This window comes from Haemaphysalis longicornis, unplaced genomic scaffold (genome assembly GCF_048455015.1).
Source record: "Haemaphysalis longicornis isolate Haplotype H1 unplaced genomic scaffold, Haemaphysalis longicornis Haplotype H1 scaffold_1, whole genome shotgun sequence".
NCBI classification, from domain to species: Eukaryota; Metazoa; Arthropoda; class Arachnida; order Ixodida; family Ixodidae; genus Haemaphysalis; species Haemaphysalis longicornis.
Genome location: NW_027526203.1, coordinates 435,941,351 through 435,961,176, shown reverse-complemented (window position 1 = coordinate 435,961,176; position 19,826 = coordinate 435,941,351). Strand labels below are relative to the sequence as shown.

General features: G+C 50.9%; 1 protein-coding gene across 1 annotated transcript in view; it reads right to left on the bottom strand.

Annotated features, from left to right (window-relative positions):
- Positions 1-1,264: 1,264 nt before the first annotated feature.
- The window catches only part of LOC144155787 (frizzled-2-like), a 44,602-nt gene continuing 26,040 nt past the window's right edge, over positions 1,265-19,826 (bottom strand). Inside the window, exon 2 of the mRNA XM_077687441.1 lies at positions 1,265-1,616. The gene's annotated coding sequence lies outside the window, so the exon portion shown is untranslated. The remainder of the gene's footprint in view (positions 1,617-19,826) is intronic.

Sequence of the window (19,826 nt, the reverse complement as noted above, 5' to 3'; positions counted from 1 at the left end):
CCGCAATGTGTAGCGTACATTGGTGTCAGTTAATATTTATGGAATTATTATGAATATGTTTAATCCTCGAAAAATCGTATACAAGAGGTCGAGGTGCAATCCCATGCCCCCCCCCCGAGCGAGATTTCTGGCTACGCCCGTGTTCTCAGGTTCACCAAGAGCAGCTGCTTCTGGCGGCATGCTGTCCAGTGACAATTTTTGTTGGCCAAGGTGCCATGGCGCTACCTATAACAGCTAAGAGGCCGATATTTTATGACAATGAATCAAGGACCGGTTGAGGCTATTGATTTATTGATTAATCAGCATAGGAATAGAGACAAATCGCGTTGATTTTAAACGACTTATTGCACTGAGATATTGACTTCAACAGATCGACAAAAAATAACCAAGAGGTGACTTGCAATAATATGAAAGACGAATTTCAATCACAGAGCACATCCATGGAGAGATTTGCGCCTCGCATTTATTCATGCAAATAAATAAGAACCTCGGTTGTTAGCACTGGACCAGTGACCTGAAGTCTGTGAAATGTGCGGTTTAGCCGAAAACATAAGAAGCAAGATACAATTCAGAGGTAACATGACTCACCCTCTGAAAAACTGAATGACCAAACTCAATGGGGCCTTTTGAGTACTCTATACGCGAATGCGTGATCTTGCTGTTGATATATCATGTATGATAATCGCCTTCATTTATTGACTAATTGTTCGATTGATTGAGTTATTCATTCATTAATCATAGCGTCGTTATTGGGAGGTGATGAAAATTGCGCTTAATTAATTAAATGCCCTCGGGGTCGCTTCACCCTCATATTTTTTGGTGATCATTGTTTTTTTGCTAACTGACAATCTCAATTTGCAGCGCCAGTATACCGACACGAGGAAGAAATCCAGGAGGCTCGCCCTGGAAATTTGAAAACTTGAAAACTTGGGTGCGGGGAAGCCACAAATTATGCTCTGCAAGACTAAAATTTTACCTGTGAGTGCGCTTTAAGTAATTCTAGGTATTTCGCGAACCCCTTTTTGAAAATACCTATTTGCAGGGCTGGTATAACCGCTAGTATCGCTAAACAAATCAAAAATGAAAAGCCCCGGCCCGAAAAATTTAGGTGCGCGAGGAAGCCGCAATTAATGCTTTGCACTGTTGTAATTTTACTTGCGATTGATTGCGCTTTAAGTAGTTTTAGGTATTTCATGAAGGCTTTTTGCAAGACTTGCTTCCATGCAAGAGCTACGATTTTTTTTTTTTTTTGCTCCCTCTTATTCAGTTACGCTCACCGTCCAGGGCTGCCACCGAAAGAGGACCTATAGGCGGGTGTCCCTGAAAGTTGGGGATGCTCCTGTTTCTCGTTCGTCCCAGACTAGGCTCGGAAGGGCGCACGCAACTAAAGAAGTTCCAGGACTCATTGGCGATCTCCGGAGGTCAGCAGTCAAAAACAAGTCAGACCCAGTCGTCATAGCAACGGCCACCGATGCGCGCCGGGCAGATTCCCGTCTCGCCAGACCACTTCGTACCCGCGCTGCTATTGCGTTGCCTTTAGTGAAAAAGGTGCCACATGGAGCCGCTGAACAAATCCGTCCATCCCGAGGCGCACCAAGGAGGCTGCAGAGCACGACCTGCGAAGGAAGCCAGAATTAGGCACAACGTGTCATGGATAGGCGGACAGATATCGCGGTCGTTGAGTTACTACACCCGGTTGCCGAAACCGATTTTTTTCTCTTGTCTTTATTACACCTATGTATACGGTTTTTACTGGCTTAAAAATCCTGTGCAGTGTACAGTATGAATGAAAGGAAAGCAAAAAAAAGTGTGTACTCATTTAAAAATAAACGTCAACCAATTTGTCGGCGATTGGTAAAATTTGTAAGTGCGCCTTTTCTCGATTTAGGTACATACATTGATGGACACTATAGTTCATTTAAGAAGCTGCGTGACGCACTGTGGAGGCTACATGTTGTCAACAGGCCGCCCACTTGCGCACGCAACCAATCACAACCGCCTCATTGTTCTGTCAAGAAAACTCAGCGCCAATCTCATTTTATGCCATCATTTCAGTGTGCAAGAGTACGTGTTTGTCAGCGTTCGCGTTTGGAGTGTGTCGAAATATCTCATGCGGGTCATTGCAGGCACAGGACAGCACATATGCTTTGCCGTGCTAAGCCGAGTGTGCGCGGGTGGGACGCAACTGCAGCGGAGATTTTATCTCGGCCACGAGCCGGTGTTTTTCGGTGCGGCAGCGCATCACGAAATGAGCCCGCCAATGCGAGTGAGGCCCCGCTGTCCGAGCAGCGTCACTCCGCAAAAGGGCGCACGCCTGTCTGTCCCTCGAGCGCTAAATAAATGCTCCGCCCGCAGGTCCTTTCATATATCGATGTTGCTTCCCGTGCTATCCGGGCACCTGCGTGGCCCCGTGTGCCTAAGGTCTGCAAGGAACGCAGCAGCGGGCACACGCGCATGTCTCTAAACGAATTTATTCCATGCTTCGGGTTGATCATACGAACTTGGGTTCGTTCTTGAATCGGAAGCAGATGCTTCTGTCAGCAAAGCCATTTTCAATCAGCCGCGGTGGCTCAGTGGCTAAGGCGTTGCGCTGCTGAGCACGAGGTCGCGGGTTCGATTCCCGGCCGCGGCGGCCGCTTTTCTGATGGAGGCGAAAAGCAGAAACGCCCGTGTGTACGAGATTTCGGCGCACGATAAAGATCCCCAGGTGGTCAAAATTAATCCGGAGCCCTCCACTACGGCACGCCTCATCGCCTGCGTTGCGTCGGCGCGTTAAACCCCAGAATCAATCATCAATCAGAGCCATTTTCAGTTAGTTCAGTCTAGTTCGGCTGGTTATGCTATGTTCGTTAAGTTACATACAGCACATCACCCAAACCATTTTTTCTCTTTTTTGCATTATTCTTCCGTCGAAGAAATCCGTCACCGAAGTATAGTGGTCGCTGGACCATACGTTGCGGTTACACGTATGACGCATGTTCTCTAACAAACGAGAAAATAGGCAGTTTTAGCATATCGTTACCGTGTTTACGTTACCGTTTACCGTGTTTGCGGGAGTCGACTGCGCAGCGCGAGAGGTACCGCGAACGGTAACTTACCGGCACATGCTTCACCGTCGCCAGCGGCTCCCGGTAACACGGTAAACGGTAACGCAAACACGGTAACGATATGCTAAAACTGCCTAATAAAACATCTCCCCGTGTTACTTTCTGAGGGAGATGTAACGGCGAAAGTGAGTGCGGCCCCCTAGAGCTAGCTTGTTTAGTGACTCTAAGGCCCCGTATCACACGGAACTGAGCCTGTGGGATATCGCTATTGCGGTAGTCTCAAGATATCAATGAATATGTTTTCTTTTTATGGGGGAGGGGGAAAAACCATTACGGGTAACGCAAGGACAAACTACGAGTGTAGGGCAGCGCAGAACCACCCGCATTGTGACCTTCGCGTTTCCCCCTCATCCTTAAGCGCAAACCGCATGGAGCGTTTTCTGCTCGCGAAAACGCGCCGCGCACGCCACAGGCGTGCTGACGCCGCCGCGAAACCACCCGCACGCTGCGCGCGGCGCTGCCGGCGGTGGCAACATGTCGGCCGCGGAACGGTTCGGGGAGCTGGAGTGACCGCTTCTAACCGCGCTTTAAAATGCCGCTCAAGGCACCCACGAAGTAGCTTGTGCGGTAAATGAGCTGTCAATGTGGGCAAAAACGGTACTGTAAACAGTGTAAAGCATCATCCGCGCCGCTAGTGAAAGCGCTCATGAAAAATCTGTCGGGGTAGTCAGCCTAAACTAAACATCTCCGGCGTAGCTGGCCGGCTGTCTCGAGCGCTTCGAAACTGCCGGCATGAGGCGCGCTCCTCCCCATTGGCGTAGAGTTCCTCTATATAGCTCCCTGCGGAGCAAGTCGTCAGGCTCCTCCCACTGGAGCGCGCGTCACGCGTCATTTTCTTATCGAGGCAGAAGGGCCTGAGAAGGCCGACGCGCACGAATCGCGTGCAAACACGCTCCATGCGGTTCACGCTTTACTCCACCCCAGGGCCTCACGGAGTCTCGTTTCAATAAAGTGCTTCACTCACTCAACCAGCATAATCAACAGTACGGAGGGCCTCGCGGTCTTGTGCTGTCTTAGAAACGACGGTGCATCGCTACGCGAACACTTTCCGAGCGAGTGGCGCGTGGAGCGGGTGCTTCAACAGCACGACGGCCCCGCGTTGTCTGTGCCTGGCGGCGGCGTGCGTCCGCTTGCGTCGCGGCAGAAATTTTTAACAAATTTCGAATGTGAGGCACGCTGTATTCCGTTCAAACAGCTCTCATCAGCACTTGGCGCGACAGGCTTTATGCCCTCACCAGACATGCCCGTTTTGCTGGCTAAAGATTTAAAAGTGGACGTCTCACGCCACAATGAGACCTCGCTGCTGTCTTCCGTAATCGAGTGTTAGGGCTGGTGTGTTACACAGACAGTAAGAGGTGTTAATCGTGGACCAGGACGAATTTTTCTTGAACTGCGAAGTTTCTGCGAAAGCTGTAAACCCGTTTTGTTTCGTGCACTATCAGACTGTGCCCAGCTTCGCTGGTCATCCTGTTTCACAGAGTGGAAGGGCATTGATATATATATTTTTTTATCGTTGTGATGATGATGAATGCGTAGCAGTCAGTGGTAATTTAACATGTTCCGAGGGTTAGGTGTTTCGTAACGCTTTTTGCGGGCGCCAGCCGGGTGTGCGCTTTCGTCAACCTAGCCAAGTAAAGCTTTCACGTTTGTAACGGTTTCGAAGCCACATTCGCGGTCCTAAGAATGACTTTCACCATTAAAAAAAGAGCTCCGACAAACGGCATCGATAAGTGCGCTGAAATACCGCCACCCTGTAAACTGCACGCAAACATCTCCGTGCTGGTAATTAATGGCGTGTACAGCCGAATTCGCTTACGCTCGGTAACATGAGCACAGAGACGGTCAAAGGCCTTTTTATTCACAGGAGAAAGAGTACACGTGCGTGAGGGACGCCTTCACTCCCACTTTTGACGATGCTTTTAAACCAAGGCGTGTTGTGAGAGCGCACAGAGCGCTTGTGTTTGTCGTCTTTCTGTTGTCCTGGTTGAGTCGCGCTCTACTTTTTACCAAATATGCACCAACTTGCCCAACAGTGTGTTCTACTGACGTACAGCTGAGTTGCTCACGCACTATAACCCTTTTGTACGTACGCGTACGTATACAAATCTCATTCTTGGATACATAGGTTAGTCTTGAGCGCAGCACCAGCGCGGTCTCACCCTTTCAAGCTGTCTTCTCAGTTCGCGCTACCGGTAAATGACGGGTTGCGCGGCATTCTGTAAAGGCGCAACCACATGCGACGTTTTGGTCGCGTTTGGAGACCGTCCGCGGCGACGCGCGTTCAGCGCGCGCCACCAAATACACAGCAGCGCGCTCGGAGCGCCGGTGTCTGCGCGTCCCAAATTTTCGGTCCGTTTTCGGCGTCTGCGCCGGATGTTGCTATCCTCAATTTCCGGTCCCTCTCCGCACGCAACATGGCGGCTCTTTATTTGGCTTCTCTTTAGCACTTTATTGAATAGAACATCAATTTAACGTGTTTTGTTTGTTGAAGTTTTGATTATTCTTCAGTTTATTAGGAATTACTTAAACAGAACGATGCTGCCTTTACCAAAGTAAGTCTGGCAACTTGGATCGGAGAAGCGCTCTTCGCGCGTCCCATGTGGTTGCTCGCCCTCTCCAACGCCCGTTCCGCGTCGGCGCCAGGCGCCGCAGACGGCCGCAAGACGCGACCAAAACGTTGCATGTGGTTTCGCCTTAAAAGCTTCTCCGTTTCCCTTTTCCGAGCGCTTCCACGAGCTGTGAGAGGCGCCTGTCATTCTCATGCCCGGCTTCCTCTGAGCCCGGCTAGCCCGGCTAGAACGAAAGGGGGAGGGGCATGGCAAAAAAGCGGGAGGCGGCTCCTTTTGTATTTGCCGCCCTTTGAGGTGGTGTGCGTCGCAAACGGCTCCCTCCGCGCTGCGACCGAAGGCAGCAGTCGGTACTTCGCACACCGAGCAGAGTGCACCGGCGATCGGCGAGAAAAACAGGGGCCCTGCGAGCGGTACAACAACAGGCTGGCGCGCTGCACCCCAGAGGCCTACTTGCCTCCATTAGCCGCGGGAGCTCGTAAAACCGGCACCCAGCGGCGGCCGGAGAAACAGCGGCGGCCTCGCCTATCCAAGTCGCGGGATGGGCTGCTCCGCCGTAGTAAAACGGCATTCCCTTCCGCCCAGCTCGCTGCCACTGCGGCAGCCTGCCGCCGCCGAACAGCGCCCAAAGTTGTGCCGCGTCGGCTGCGAAGCGACCGGCCATCTCTTTTCAGCCTTTTTATACCCCGCTTCCCAGATTGTAGCTACAGGCTATGCCCGTGTTAAGAACTCCTCTCGCGCGGGATGACAGTCGTATACACGGAGCCCCATCATTCTGGGAGGCGCAGATGCTTCCTTTGATCTGTGCACTCCGTTTCTCCTTGAGGGTTTTCGCGCAAGTCTGGAAACGAGGGAGGCACTCAGCGAGCTCCTGCGCGGTTCTTTCTCTCAGCATTTTTCTGACTCTTTCTCATTCCTGTTTATAAATACCCCGAGTGTCTTTAAAAGAGCAGCTCCGACGTGTCAAGCGATTGTGATCACTGTTGTCGCATTGTCTTTTTTTAACGGAGTCGCTGCACCCGTAAAAGTTCCAGCAGGCCTCCTTCACCACAAAACACCGAATGAGGCCCCTTTCGGAGTAAAATCGGGCCGCCATTCCGTCCCTTCCTCTCTCATTCTCAGAGCAGTATACGGAGAACCATGCCCACGCAGGTTCTTAAGAGGATGTTCCAGTTTAACTTACCTGCGCAGGTCAGGCCACAGTGAAACACAAACGCAGAAATACTATCCCGATCGCACAGCTTTCAAGATTCAGTCTTGTAAACGTAAAACATTGAATTACATAATATCGCGTTCAAATGAGATGCATGTATTATACCTGGAAATACGTTGTTTCACCTCCACGCGTTGGCGTACGCAATATTTTATTTCTGGGAAGGAGGAGGCCAGACCCAGAAACAAAAAAGGAGGGAGAGAACAGAGCAAGAATTCAAAAAGCAGAACAGAAACAAGAAAAAATACAAAACGCGATAAAAAGACAGGAAATAAATTGCAAATTTAAATACCAAATCTTCGGAATGCGGTGGGGGTACTCTACATAACCTTCCGATTGTTTTATGCATTTCATTTTTACTCCAGGGACGGAGCAAAGCGGGTACCGTTGTGGTGAGAGCTGACGTCGAAGCCGTGCAAGCCTGAAGCACTGATAGCGGCCTCATGGAAGTTGTCTGTCTGATAAGCAGAGACAATGGCCTCGTCCGTTCTTTTTCTCCCAGGACCCCCCCCCCCCCCCCCCCCAAAAAAAAAAAAAAAAAAAAAGGTGTGTGAGTGTAGGGGGGGGGGGGTTAAATAATTTAGCTTTTCGTTGTAATAGCCTACCTCAAAGGCGAAATAAGCAAATTCGTAGGCAGAAAATGGACTCGGACAGCGAAGGACAGGAGCGGGTAGTGGTGAATGGTAGCGGCCTTCGTCCTGCAGTGGACCTAAATGGGATGACGACGACGATGATGATGATGATTATATCTCACTGACGTATGTCCCTATATGTGTCTAATGAACCGGTTGGTCAACATAAGCATCGATTTATATACAGACAAGTCTTTATAGATCGTCATATAGACGTCTGTCATGTCTATATGACGTAAGACAGACAGTAAAGAAAGCCGAGCTAGTTGGTGGGGTGGCATATTTCCGGCAGCGCTAACACGACGGGAAAAAGAAAGGTCGGAAGAGCGCTTGTGTCGTTCTCCTTTATTTGTCCCCGTCGTGTTAGCGCTGTTCCAACTATGTAAAACAGACGCTGTGTGCGTGTATACCCGGTGTTCATATTTCTCTCTTCAAGTGTAACACGTTTTTCTTGGTGTGCAAATTGAGTGTTTCTCTTTGACAACTTTGTTGCGGAAAGTAATTTGATATACCAAAAGCGTACGAGGTTCAAGCTTGGTCATTTGATGTTCTCCTAGCCTGCATGCGATGCGGCCAACAGTTGCATATCGCTCCCATGCAACGCCCCAGGGGTCAGTCTCCAATAAACGTGCATTTTCTTCCCCGTAATGCGCATTGTTTTTAGTGCCCTACCCGCCTGCGTATTCCATGGTACTGAATTGACTGGACGACCACACGTCGTTGTTGCCCAGTGATAAAAAAAACGCGCTCACACGACATCTGTGCCTCGGAGTCCACAGTTGAAAAGGGGCACACATACGCTCTAGCCCCTCGTTCGTGCAGCTCCTACAGAGCGGTCGGTGGTCGTTCCTAAGTTGGCCAACCCGGCAGAGCATCGATAGCCATTCGCGTTATTGCTGAAGGACAAACCGAGCGTACACAATCACTATAGTGATTGTGTACGCTATACTACACTATAGTGATACTACACTATACTACACTACGCTACAATCACTATAGTGATTGTGTTCACCCAGTGAGTTCGCGGACAGAGCTTTTGGGATTCGCCATGTCAGCGCGTTCAACGCATCAGCGCGTTCAATTGAGGTCCACTTCATCGCATTCCGTTCCACCTGGCTTGATGCCGAGCGACGCCTGGCTAGTGGAGTGTGATTCCACCCCGTGCAGCGATACTCCCCGCCACACGCTCTCTTGTCGAAGTGTATACCTCCATCGACGCGGAAGGATCTTAACAGACGAAAGCAGACGGCTGCTTCAAAATGTGCTCTGGCTGGCTACTCCTCGCGTGACGATGGCAGTAAATGAAGGGGCAGCCACTGCATTCTCCCCGCGGAGTGGAGGGGCAGAGATGAAGCTCCTTACGCCGGCAACGGCGCACGGCGTGGGACGCAAACGTCGGAAGAAGCTGCGTGGCGTTTGAGCCCGTGACGGTGGCCATCCGATGTGAGGCAGGCGAGCGGGGCGAGAAGTGCTCCCCGGAGGAAATTGCGCGCACCACGGCCATTACCTCCGGCCGGGGCTCGAGCACCCCTTTGGGCACCGGCGAGCGCCCGCAGGAACCACGACGTGCGGGCACGACACGCTATGGGCACGGCGGGGATATGCTCACGTTCGAGTCTCCCGCCGTCCTTCATGCGCTCCCCGAGGAGCAACTCTGCCCGCAGACCTGCACCCGCCATGGTACGGAAGACCTTCTTTGGGGAGCTCCTGGGGAGGCCGTTAAAGTGGAAAATAAGCGAAGAAGAACTCGGCGAAACGGGAGGGAGAAAAAAATGCGCCTAGGGAGCGCACGAAGCGCCCGTGCAACGCTAGGCAGCATCCTCTCCGGTGCCGCGGCGGTGCGCCTTGGGAGAGAAGGAAAAGAGCAACGGAGGAGCAAAGAGACTCTGGGGGGCCCGGAATGAAGAGAACGGAAACGGCGCTTTCTTTTGCGCGGCTCTCCTGATCGAGCTATAAAACAGAAGCCGACTAAATCAAACCCTCCCCGCGCCAGCACGGCCTGTATCCCTCTTTTATCTGCGCCGAAGCTCGGGTTCACTCGGCTCAGCCGGGAACTCGGAGTTTACGACCCGAGAGCTAAAATAGCTGGGCGCCGTCGATGGCCCGCGTTTGTCCGCTCGCAAACAAGTTTTTCGAAAAGCTCCAACGAAGGCCGTTTGTGCTGTATATACGCGTTGGAAGAAGAAGAAGAAGAAAAAAAAAAACTCGTGCGCATAATAAAATGAGAAGAGAAGAACGTGAAAAAAAAGGCTGGAACTGTGTACGGAGGGGGCTGGCAGTGTTCGGGATCGGGTGCCACGGAAACGATATACCGGGCGCGTATACGATTCGCGAACATCACTTACGCACGAGCGATTGTGTGAAGTCAGCTGATACTATATCGGCACGTCATTGAAGGACTACAAACTATAAATTTCGATTTTTCGTTGCTCTTTTTGTGTGCTCTGCAGGTGTTTACGGTGCTGCGCTGACACGGGAGATGATTGCGGGGTTTAACCGTGGGTTTAACCCGCCGAAGCTACCTGGACTATGAGGCGCTCCGTAGTGGAGGGCTCCGGATTAATTTTTGACCACCCGGGGATCCTTAATGTGCGCCGAAATCTCGACACACGGGCGTTTTCGCTTTTCGCCTCCAGGCACGGGAGATGCCAGAGCCGTGATAATTAGGCTTCCACCACGCCTCAGCAGATAACGTCATTCTGTAATCTATTCATGAATAATGCACGTGTGATAATTGTCCAGAAAAAATCCAAAATTGCCCACTTGGAGCACGTGTTTGTTTTTTTTCTTGTTTTTTTTTTTTTTTTAGGTTCGCGATCACAACGTATGCAGGCCGCGCGAATCTATACTGATATTGGGTTGCGCACGGTTTGAGGAAGACAGGAATAAATATATTGTTGCCGTCAAGAGAAACATTATATCTACAAAATTGTGGGAAGCAAATGCCAGAAGAGCTATGCTCGTTTTAGTTCACTTGCGCAGTTGTAAGGATATATTAACCAGAATTTTAAACTTCAAAATTTATCAATTGGGAATAATTATATACCCCTTACTTAACCACTCTCCTACTCCGGCTCCACGTGTAACACGTATTGCGAAGTACTGTAAACATGAATAAATAAGAACGAAATAAAACACAAGACAAGCGCGCGCGCCTTTGTGGTTCCATATAGTGCGTGCTTCGAAAACGGTCCTCGCGGCACTTAAATCTACAACTCGGTTTTTGCATTCAAAGCACGTAAGCAGGCTTAAGCGCTCCGAGGAATTTTCTTTTCGATTTATTATCATCGGCTATGAGCAATCGTAGGTTTAAAGATGTTTATCCGACTGTGAAACTTCTGATTTTATTAAAACTCATTACTATCAGTAATCTGCAAAGGCAGTACTGAAACTAATGGCACAATGCCGTCGCTTCTGCAACTGTTCCAGAAGCCGCGAAACTGCCGTTATTATTACATCGCTGCTTCTACGATTTTTCTCAAACAACCGTCACGGAAAGCCTTTACTAATTTTTGGTAGTAACCAATGATTAAAACAGCATTTGCGCGACTTTTCCACAATAAATTGGAAATTTATTTTCATTACTTTTCAGGGGCGATTTTTTCTGTGCGGTTTCTTCGTAGCGTGATGTTGGCGAAGTGCTCGCGGGTCGCAACGGTAGAGTGGCCGTACGGTGTTCAGGAACCGACGTTTCCGTTCACCGTGAATCCGCATGCTGTCATGCCGACTTCCTAACGTATGGCGACGTTCCCCTGCAGAGCGCGGCGCTACTCTGTCGATGCAGCGTGCCGCCCCTCGGCAGCCGACAACTGGACCGTTTCAGCCAGAGCTCCGGCGGTCGGCGCGCGGCACCGAAAAGGGCCCGCCTCGGCGTCGGCACGCACGGACCCTCTTTGTGTTGCCTCATGCGCGGCCCTTGATCTTTGCCGCCCACGGTGTCGTGCAAAGGGAACGCGGTCCGGGAAGAGAAAAAGGCTTATCTCTCAAGTTCGGCGCGGCTCTCCGACAACGGGCCGCCCTATCTCAGTGAGAGGCCGGCCGCGATAGGGCTACTCGAGCCGGCCTCGCGGCCTGGACCGCCGAGCACGGCATACGCGCGCGGCCGAGAAAGCTCGATAAGATAATGATCATGATTCATAACGGGGGAAAATGAAAGGAGCAATGCAGGCAAGGTACAAAGTTCCGCTCACATGTTACCGGCGGAGTGCCGTGCATGCGTATGAAACTCTTACGACGAGTTAAGAGGACGAGAACGAAAATTGAGAAAGGACTAGCCGACCCAGCGCATGTCGTGCCAGATTCGCTAGCAAAAAACGAATACGCAAAGAAACCGGTTTCTCTTTGTGGGAAATTTAACACTTTTTCAACTGCGCGCCCCTGACCACGTGTAAGACGTGCAGCTTTCGGCACGGAAAGGGAAAAGAGCTAGTCTGGTGATAACAGGTTCAAACTCAATTCGGGCCTTGAAGGAAGTTTTAACGAAAACAAGATAACCAATACTGAGGACCTTCCAAATTTACCGTTACACCATGTCAGCAGTGGCGTCATTCGTCTGGCCCCGGCGCGGTCTCTCCGATAAGTAATCTGGTGGGAAGTCCCCCGCTGGAAATCGAAGAGCCACAGTTAGCTTTCAAGCGGTGCGATCGAACCGAACCACAGGGATCCCTACCATAGAGTTTGCCACAACACACACTGGAGAGGAATGTGGCGCTATAGCGTCTATGCGGCTCACATGAAAGGCCGTCTGTGTCGTCATGGGCGGCCATTAGATCATGCGCTCGCCTGTTTCATCATTGACTTGGAATGAAACGTTTTAGTGAACGCAAATTTAAACGAAGTGCCTCAAAAACGCGAAGAATAGTGTGCAATTATGTAAGTGGAAAATAAAACAGGCTGTTTTAAATCTAAAGGAAGTAAAGCGTATTTTTTTGCCGGAACGATTGTGCCTGCTATTCTGAGGCCAACGTGGTAGTTACGAACAATGTTAACATTTGGGGGGGGGGGACTCATTAGAGACTTTTATTTTATTATTTTATCATTATTTCAGATAATAAGTTGTTTGAAGAGTTTGTAAAGTTTTTTGAGCGTGCCTACGAAAACGTCGCCTTCGTGGTGAACCGGTGCACCGACCGACCGTGGACGATTACATGTACGATACGACGGATACAGGCGCCCGTATCTGCCGTATCTTGTCTTCGCCGAAGTACGTTTTGTTTCTTTTTTTCGTCAGCTACAAATTTCGCGGCGGCATATTACCCGCTCAGTCATACGTCCTTTGACTGCCGCATGACCAACGTCAGGTACGATCACGCACTGCCTGCTGTTTACCCGAAGACGGCTACCAGAACAGGGAGGATTTCGGCTTCCTCGTAGTTCGTAGGCGTGATAATGCATAGTGAAGAAAGCAAATCCCAAAAACCGCTTAAGAATCCAATTGTCACGCCAAACCCAAGCCACAAGCGGGGGTCTTCCCATACACCCCCACGACGATATGGCTCACCAGGCGCAGTTTCCTCTCTAGTATACTTACTAAAAAACACTATGGATCCCTACTATCGCAGAACCATGTTTACTGACCTTGAACCATGGGGCTGACCTTGAGTCTCCGTACTTTGAGGCAGTGTTCGTAGAGGTGACGTTTGCCAAGGGAACGTCCCTCATATGCTGCGTGTACTGCCCCCCACCACTACGAAGGGAGTCGTACGACATGCTCAGTGTGGCCCTGTCGAATGCCACCTCAAAGCATTACGTCAACGTGTATGTTGTCGGAGACTTCAATGCTCATGTCGACTGGTCCAACGTTGAAGCACCCTCCCCTTCCGATGCCGTCGACGACTACCTCCTGGAAGTTGTCCATGGCGCTGGTCTCGCTCAGTTTGCTCAAGAGGCATCATACACTGCTAAATCTGGCCGGAGAGCATTTCTGGATCTGGCGTTTGCCACAAATGCCACCCTAGTGCACAGTTGAAAGCTTTCTCCGAGTCTCCCAGTATCAGACCACTCCTTACTCGCGGTTGACACCTTTCAACATCTGCCTAAATACGGCCGTTTTGTTAAGACGGTACAGCTGTTCCACAAAATGGATGTTCCACATCTGCAGCAGCTCGTGCACCTTGTCACATGGTCCATGGCTCTCTCTGAGGAGTCGCCCAATGATATATACGAAGTCTGGCTTGACTGGCCATCCAAAAAGAGTGCCTACCCACACGTCCCTCTTCCTCGCGTCACCCCTGGATAACCCGTGACATTGTAAAACTTTGTCACCGAAAAAAAAAACTCTTTCACAAGGCCAAGTTTACCGGGAATCCAAGCCACTTGAGCAGAGCAAAAGACCTTCAGCGTGAACTGAAACGGCTCATCTATGTGTCACATGCCCGTTACGTGCAGTCAATCGCCACCAAAGCCTCGCAGTACCCCAAGCTTTTCTGGGCCTATGTTAACTCACAACAGAAGTCCCAACCGGCTCCGCAGTTCCCCACCCAAGATGCCGTTATCACCGATCCCCAATCCATCGCCAACCTCTTCAGCAGCCAATTCGCTCTAACTCGAACTGCCGATCCTACCCCACCAACTGCACCACCTGGTTTACAAGGTAGCCACCCCAATACCCAATTCGACTTCACGGCCATTAACCCTGCTGCAACTCTGCGCGCTCTTAACTGTCTTAACCCCTACCAAGCAGCCGGACCCGACGGCACCACACCTGCAGTACTGAAAGCTTCAGCCCCTCAAATTGCCCCCATCCTCTCATCAATGTTTTCTCGTTTCCTCATCATGGGATGTTCCCCCGAACACTGGAAGCTATCGTTTGTCACACCTCTTCTGAAAGGTGTCAGTTTACCAACCGACCAAACCTCGTCCTACCGGCCGATCTCCGTTACCTCCATTGTTTGCCGCACCATGGAACGTCTCGTCTCAAAAGAACTCACCGAATACCTGGAGCAAAATTCCCTACCTGGAGCAAAGTTCCCTCCTCTCCCAATACCAATTTGGCTTCCGACCCGGCCGCTCTTGTGCCTCAGCGCTTGCTCTTGCAGTCCATATCCTGAGCGACCACATGGATAGCAAGGTACCCTGTCATATCCTGCAGATCGACTTTCGTCAAGCCTTCGACAGGGTAAACCATGCCCTTCTTGCAGAAAAACTTGTTCTCTTTGGCATACACGGCAACCTTCTTCGTTGGCTCACGGACTTCATTGCCCACCGCCAGTTTCAGGGTCTTTTTCATGCTGTCGCTCAGAGCGCACACCAGTTCGCTCGGGTGTCCCGAAGGGCTCCGTCCTTGGGCCAGTGTTTTTCAAAATCTTCATCAACGACATAACCTACAACCTTGAGTCCATGCCCCTACTGTACGCTGACGATGTCACCCTCATCCAACCGATCCGAACATCCCAATCTCTTCTTTCCTTGCAGAATGACTTGAACAAAATTGTTTCCTGGTCCAATCGTAATCGGCTCCTGCTAAGTCTCTCAAAATGCACCTCTATGGTTTGAACAGCATGCCGCCCAGCCAACTTAGACCTCCCTGTCCTGAAGATACTTGACACGCCACTCACGCAGGCTACAAAGATATAGCTTCTAGGTGTCACCATCGACAACAGATTCTCCTTCAGCGTACACACGGACGCCACCATTGCCCGTGCGCGTCGTCTCTTCGCATTCGCCCAGCGCGCTACGTTCGGCGCCCGACCGGTCGCCCTGCGAACGCTATTCACAGCGCTTGTGCTTCCCCAGTTGGAGTACTGTGCCCCTGTGTGGTTGCCGCATCAGGCCTCCCGTGTTGCACGTCTCGCGAGCGTACAGAGGCGTGCAGCATTTGCCATCCTCAAGAAATCCTCCCCCCACCCCCGACCGCCCTTGCCGTGACTACCGAACACCGGAGCTGCTTCGCGCCGTCGGTTGGCAGTCCATTGCGCAGAGTTACGCCTTGCCGTGACTACCGAACACCGGAGCTGCTTCGCGCCGTCGGTTGGCAGTCCATTGCGCAGAGTTACGCCTTGCCGTGACTACCGAACACCGGAGCTGCTTCGCGCCGTCGGTTGGCAGTCCATTGCGCAGAGGTACGACGCTGCATCACTCCGGCTGCTTCTGGCAGTCGTTGGCCCTCTCGGTGCCCCCCACCCACTGGCAGGGTATATTCGTCGCACCAGGACCAACGACTTGGCCCCCATCCTTGCCCGCACAGTGCGCCACCAGAACTCCTCCGTTACGCGCGTGGTGAGCTTGTGGCGCTCCCTCCCAAGTGCTCTCAGGAGCCAACCTGCCACTGACGCGGATGAAGTGAAAAGCCCCTGCCGCCAAGCAATACGCCGCCTGAGAACGGTCTACTGAACGACGGAATCCACTCCTCTCTCTCTCTACATCCTTTTCATCCCCCTCTCCCTCCCTCCTTTTCTTGCACTGTAAAAGTCGGTGTGCTGGGCCCCTCGGTATGAGCCTTTGGCCTTTCCAGCACACCCCAGCCCTCCTGGGTTGAAATAAAGTATTGTTATTGTTATTGTTACTGGCTGTAGCTTCGTCTACGGCAGCCTATCGCACAGGTTATCGTCCTCGTGACGTCACAAGGGAAGTGCGAGAAAGTGGCCAGTCAGCCGGCACTTTCGCATCTGTTTTCCTTATCTGGCTTCATGGTTTGAAGATCGCGCAAACTTACTGGCGTGATCATTATACCGGCGTGGAGATCTTTGGAATGAGCTAAGCTCGTATATTGTGTTCGTGGTCCGCTCAGGCCTGTTTTCTTCGGTCGTATTGGGGCACGACCTCAACGTGCAGGTAAGGGTGGCGAGGGAAAGAGGGTTTCGGCGGGCAGGCCCGTACGGAGGGACCGTTTGTTTTTCTTCCAAGTTGTTGATTGGGCGTCGAGCAACGCGCTTCAAATTTGAACGTCGCGACTGGTTCATGGGCGAAGTCAAAGAAAGCGTTCTATGATCCAAGGCGTTGCCCAAGGTTGCCAACCTAGTTCTTTTTGTTTACGCTCAGAGTCAGCCAGCTGTTCTGGAAACTCCGTCGATTCGTTGCGTGCGTTGTACATGTTCTACAAAATGCGTGCGAGTGTCTGTATCGACAGACGAGACCAGCTGGCAGCCGCAACGTTCGTGCTAAAGCGAGCTCATTGCAGCTCTTCCTTCAGACCGACGAACGCATGGCGATCTTGGTCTGGGTCATGACAGCGGAAGCGACAGGAACTCTTTTCAACTTTTCCGGGTGTCAGAAGCAAGGCAGTGTAACAGGCGCCTAAGGCGCAGCCCACTATGATTATGCAGAAATAAGATACTTGCTCAGTACATCGTATTCTGAGGTGACGTATAGGCTGTTTGCATATTCAGCGCGGATAAATGTTAGCGTTAGGTTCGTGAATTGGAGCGAGCGCTTGCACGTTAAGTGTAGTTTCTGGTATACACAAATACTGGCCGCGTGTATACTTTTGATGAAGTAATATAACTGTACCGTCCACATTGCAAACGGTTTCACGCTATTTTTTGTTTAATTTATGGTTGCAATAATTTTCCCCTCTTGGTGCAATGGGGCACAACTGCGGTGGCCAGCGACCATGTGCACGTGCAAGACACACAAAAAGGAATTAATTTCCTTGACGAGCGCCGCGGTGCAGTGCCTTGCTGTCACCATTTTCCATATATATTGCGGAAAGTTTGCCACAAAATGTGCAGTTGGCAGTCAGCACCGTTTCCCACGCTTCCTTTATTCCGTACCGTGTTGTGAAAGCGCCGTTCTCATGCTTTGCATAGTGTACCAATTAACCCGTTTCCTTCAAAATTAAAAAAAAAAAACAAATTTGGGGGGCTTAACGCGCCGATCGAAGCTACACCTGGGCTGTGAGGCGCGCCGCGTAGTGGAGGGCTCCGTATTAATTTTGACCGCCTGGGCATCTTTAACGCGCGCCGAAATCACTACCGTTACCTTGTTCAACCGTTGCCTTGTTCAACCTTTGCCTGCAAGTTCATCCACACCGATTCATACGAAAATACACAGCTGAATCCAAATATATGAACCCGAAGCAGCTCCATCTCAAACACGCGAGACTATATCAATGAAAAATAAATTCCTCGTAGCGAAGCGGACATTCGATAAACCAAATGTTGGGCGCCCACTCTCAGCAACTCAAAGCCTACGGCGCACGCCGCGTTAATGCAGGTTTATTTTTATTTTTCGCTATCGTGGTGGTTCTGGGTAGCTACAGCGGTTCAAGGATCGACACTCGATCATTATCAAGCCACTGTGGAGAGAAAGACTGCACTGTCGCAACCGCTGACATCGAGAAGCGGACACGTGAGAACTAGAGGGCTGTGGCTGCACTAACTCCTAAAGACTGACAACAAGTGGATCAATCGAGTAACAGAATGGGAAGGTAGAAAACTCCCTCTTCTAACGGGAACTAGCAGGACAGTAGCGATTCGAAAAACCCTTCGTCCTGCTTATTACGGTAATGAAGAGAAGCGGCGGGACTTAGCCCGTGCAGACGAAATTAAATGATGCTGCTGCTGCTGATCAAAACTTTTATTGAGCAGATCAGAAGGTGTTATGGCCGCTCGCCACAGGGAGGACTTCTTGGTCCAGGAATCGTTTCGCCCTAGCTGCCAGGCGCGCCCTAGCGACCAGTGCCGTGACGGCCGAAAACCGAGCAAGGCCTGACTGGCGTCAACATCTAAGCAGCGACTAAGCAGCGACCGCCTGTTATCGGGCGGTGTATACGCCGGCCAAGTGTTCTCGCCGGCACCGCGCTGACATTGAGGGAAGATAGAGTGGCGCACGTCCACACAATGCTGCACGTCGAGGACGCTATGCGTAGAGACGACGGGCGAAGGACACGGGCCAAAATTAATGCTTACTACGCGTACCCCTGTCTACAGTAGATTGACTGATTGTCTTTATTCAATAAGGGGGCTCGGGAGGGATTATAGAAAGGGGATAGCTGGGTGGCGCGTTGTCGTTCCTTCAGTCATGGTTGCGATCTTGAGCTGTTTGCCAGGCTCGCTTCAGAGTACTTTATAGAGATCGCGCTATTCAGCGAGTAGCGGCCAATTTCCCCCGAGCGACGATGCCTCGCTACAGCCTGGATTAGACTCTACTAAAGTGCACCTGTCCCAGGTGTCTAGGGTAGCCACCCTTCAATGAGTGTAGCAGTGTGAGGGTGCTTGAAAGCGTTCCACTTTTTTTTACTTACCCATTTTTTACTTACCCTGTTTTTGCATGCTCATCTCCTTGGACGCTCTTACAAATCCAGGGACTTTTAGGGGCGAAGCCCCTGAGGGGCTTGGGCTGTCAGCGTCTCCTGTCGTCGTTGTCGTCTCATGAAATCACGGTACTAAAATACCGGGACCCTCGTTTTCCAACGCGATTCGTGCTCCAAAGACACACAATTTTACAGCAAAGCTCCATACCCCTGCCCCCAACGGTTTCATCTCCGTAGGCAAAAACGCCAGTGCACCAAGAATACAATTTTACACTGCATTATTCGCACCTCCCCAGATTTTACGTTAGTGAAGATGGCCCGGGATTTTTTTTTTTTTGTAGCGCTGAAAAAGGTGATAAATTTTGAAAACGTGGCGTCACTTGGTGCGTATCAGATGGGCCAAGTATGAGCATTGACTTTCGCAACCACACTTTCGTTTCAGAAGCTGAAATCACTATGACAGTGCTGGGTGAATGGAAGCAATGTCTCGTGCTTGATTCCGACAAGCAAGAGGTGCAAAGTAAATTTCTTTGGATACCTTGGAATGTTGAGAACCTCCTCGTTGTGGAGCCGCTCCAGCAGTTTGGCACTGTGCACAGCGTAGGGCGTGAGCAATGGGGATGGTCTGGCATGGAAGCTGTGACGTCATCAAGTCGAATTGCCCCTGCAGGAATGTTGGCCACTGACACCGTGTTCCGTTTCATCAATGTCATCGGCTTCCAGCCTCTCGTTTTGATTGCAGAAAGACGACTGAAACGGTTCCTGTGGAGTGCCAACAGTGTCGGAACTTCCTTTTCGCCTTTCCTCTTTCCCTGTCTATTTTTCTTTCCAGCTAATCGCCTTGCTTCCCCGGTTCCGACTATTTCGTGCGCCCTCTCCTAAATAGATGAGGGGGATGAGCCTGCCTCAAACAAGTTTGCTTATAGAGAGAGCTGTGACCCATTAAAACACACCCCTTAGGCCAGAAATGTTGGAACCAAACAGGAAGTTTTGACACACATGCCGTTTTCGCCGTAATGTTTTAGGGCCTGGAGTACTTTTTTTTTTGCTCTGGAATGCGCAACTTTCTGATGGTCAATTAGAAAAGAATCAGATATTAACTTCCGAATCGGCGGT